We start from the raw sequence: 3,736 nt of genomic DNA on the forward strand, positions 1-3,736 counted from the left end.
GTGGCCTGTTACAAACTAGTCAGAGGGGACCAGCAGGCACTGGGGGAGTCCCTGTTCCCCCGAGCACCGCCAGGAGTGACTAGAAATAACGGTCACAAGCTGGCAGACATCAGGAGGCATCACTTCACTGTCAGGGCAGCTAGGATCTGGAACCAACTTCCAAGAGAAGTAGTGCTGGCTCCTACCCTGGGGGTCTTTAAGACGAGGCTAGATGTACACCTTGCTGGGGTCATTTGACCCCAGTGCTCTTCCTGCCATGGCAGGGGGTCAGACTAGATGATCTGGTCAGGCCCCTTCCAACCCTACAGACTATGAAAATATGAAAAAATGGTGAAGCAAATTCTTTGCTAGACTACTTTAAAAAAAACACCTTTTAGAGCACAGTTTGCAAAAGAAGTTCGCAGAATGCAGAAAGCCTGGACTGCTTTGCGACTTGCAACGCTTATTAAGTTCAGTCATTTGTCAGATTTATCCTGCATTTTGGGGGCCCCTGTTGCTGGGGCCCCCATGCCACTGCATGGCTTCTTTCATGGTAAATCCGCCACTGCTCCTTCCCCTTAACAGGAGCAGCAGCATAAGGGAAAGGAGGGAAGAGGTTTCATACTCCTCATCTGTAAGTCGCTGGTCCTAGGGCTCTAAACAACTGTACTGTTTGCCCTATGGCCCAAACCCAGAACGCTGCATGGCCCTTGGGGCTGGGGGGGGGTACGGTGAAGTCTGGCAGGTGATGGCAGCGGGAGCATGGCAGTGGTAAGTGTGGGGCTCCTGCAGGCAGCCACGGTGCTGTCAGTGGCAGGAGAGGGGATGTGGTGAGCGCTGAGCAGCAGTTGGCGACCACCCGCAGATGCTGCTGGCTGCAGCCAGCGGCAATTGTGGACTGCCCACAGATGCCACCGGTGGTGTTGGCAGCAAGTGTGTGGGAGGGTGGTGAGCAGCGACTGCCCACAGGTGCTGCCAGCAGTGTCAGCGGCACCTTTTTGTTGGGGGTGCACTGCCATGCTTGGGGGTGCACGTGCACCTGTGTGCACCCCCTACGCATTGCCAGTGGCCCAAACTGACCACTCTTTCACCTATCCAGGATCTCTTCCTGTCACTCCAGGCTCTGCTTTCATACTAGCTTTTTTCTACGTGTTCCTTTGCTCTTCAACCGCACCCCTTCCAAAGCCTGCTTTTCCATGGACCCTCTCCTGAGTACAAGCTGCTCTTCTGTGCTATAACAGGTGTGGTTCTTGTTCACATGCTGTACCGTTATGTGATCCCTGTATTTTCATGCTTATCGTGGATGCTAAACCTAGTGCCCCTGACCTACTGCACCTCTGAGTAAGTGCCCAAAACCCTTTGTGATGCACTTTATTCTCTGAAGAAAAGGAAGTTGGCAAATGAATTGACAGATTCCAAACTGCATGTTCTCAGGGGTCTGCGAAACATCATCTGGTGAAAACCCATCTTCTTATAGTCTGAAAAATAACCCCAAGTCCGCTAAACCAATAAAGCCTGACATCCATTCACAATTTGTAACAGCTGTTGAGAAGTCAGTTGTCCCTTTCCTCCCCAACAAAAAATCCTACAATTAAACTGCAACTAAAAAAAAAATTAGAAAACTTCAGACTGAATGGTGCAGTCTAAGATATGTTGAGATCCAGCAAACATTACTTACAGCACATAAAATAGTAGCTATCAAATAGTCAACTGCTTCTTCCACTGTCTAGACAAGACTTAGGCCTGGATCTAGAGCTTCATGGGATGCATCTGTCACAAATGCCCAGGGGAGGAAATGGAGGCTTAGGGAGAATTGTGTGCGAGTAAATGGATGAAATTGTCCTTATTTTTCTTGACAAATGAAGCTCACAGTGCAGAATGAGAAAAAGGCAGAAACTTGCAGTAGGGTATGATCACACCATCGTACAGCTCTTTGAAACTCATACAGTTAAGACTGAAACATCATTTGCTGACTGGCTTTGATTTACTTTGACCAAGTATACTGAAAGAGCTGGTTGATAAAGCACACAAAGCCAAGAGCTGCCAAAATCCCAGGTCGTAGTGACAGAAGGAGGGCTAAGAAAGGGTGGAAAGACTGGATTTGGAACAGGGGAGATTGGGGAGTTAGAGGAAAGGTCTAAGAAAGGGAAAACTTAGAGGGAATTGACTTGGAGGACTTGGTAGACTAAAGCATGAACAGATAGTACTCTGATGAGCCAAACAAACTGTGTGTTTCTTTTTTATATTATTTATTAAACCTTCTAAATTGTATTTTTTCTCCTTGTAACAAATCCAACCAATTCTAGGTGCCAAAACATAAAACAAACACGCAAAAAAGTCATACATCAGAAATGAGAAAAGGCCAAGATATTTATACCATGCTGATGTTCCCATATATTACCTACAGTGTTTCCACCACATGGACTTTTATGGCTTGAATATTACAACCAAAAAGCAAATTAAATTCCAGAAGGAAAGGGAGGTATAGAGAAAAAGCAGAGAGGGATGGGGCAGGGTATTCACATCTTCTACTTTTCAGTCAAGTCTCATTTTAGAGTCATTTTCCTAAAACTTGATCAACCAGTTTTAGGAAAACATCCCAAATGGCTTCAATTTTTTTCTGGGGTTGGTGCCCTGTTGTAGATGATCCTTTCCTTCATAGTTAGGTCCATATAATTCCTTTCTCTACCAGCCACTGTATCAGGGCAGGGAGTATATTTACTTTCCTAACGTAGCAGTGTTTGAGGTCCTTGCAACCAGTACAACTCTGTGTTGCCATTTCCTTTGGTGGGGTGATTACCTCCATTTGTTAACTAGTAGATGACCCCATCTGCAGGTATTGGCTTCAAGGTCAAATTAAGTACCTTGGGTCATGTCATATTTTGATTTCAGTGCTATCCCAGAAGCTTGAAACTTATGGGGGGGTGGGGGGGGAAGGGAGGTGCATGATTGAAGCATGTAAAAGGTATGTTTATTGTTTTTTTTTTTCATAAAGCAGCCAACGACACAGGTGCTTCATTGTAGAAATTTAGCTGTCTCATGTCTGATTCACCAGGCAAGGAGGGAAAGTGAGGCCAGATATGGTGTTTGGGTGAGATGACTTCACCTGTGATGTCAGGAGTGGGGTGTCCTTTTATCCCCAAAAGTGAAGAGTGCTTCTAGAGCAGAAAAGTACAAAGGTGAGCCTCAGTGATGGGACATCCAAAAAACTAGAAAGGCCAGTGATGGCTAGGGGAAGGTCTACACCAAGCCTTGAAGAACAATAGCAGGAGGTCCAGGAGTAGCTGATGGCAATGGCCATATAAAGGAAGACCATGTGAACGATCAATGGGCCAGTTCTGTGAATGCATCGACACAGTCAATTGGGTCGCCAACTGGCTGGAGGGCCGCACCCAGAGAGTGGTGGTGGATGGGTCATTTTTGACCTGGAGGGATATGGGCAGTGGGGTCCCCCAGGGCTCAGTCCTTGGGCCCGCACTGTTCAACATCTTCATCAGCGACTTGGATGAGGGGGTAAAAAGCATCTTGTTCAAATTTGCTGATGACGCTAAGATGTGGGGGGATGTGGGCACTCTAGAAGGGAGGAATAGGCTACAATCGGACCTAGACAGGTTAAAGGGGTGGGCGGACGAGAACAGGATGGGATTCAACACTGACAAGTGCAAGGTGCTACACCTGGGGAGGAAGAACCAGCACCGTACCTACAGGCTGGGGAACTCTCTTCTTGTCAGTGCAGAGGCAGAAAAGGATCTTGGAG

Source organism: Gavialis gangeticus, unplaced genomic scaffold (assembly GCF_001723915.1).
Source record: "Gavialis gangeticus isolate Ggan-Ray unplaced genomic scaffold, GavGan_comp1, whole genome shotgun sequence".
NCBI lineage: Eukaryota > Metazoa > Chordata > Crocodylia > Gavialidae > Gavialis > Gavialis gangeticus.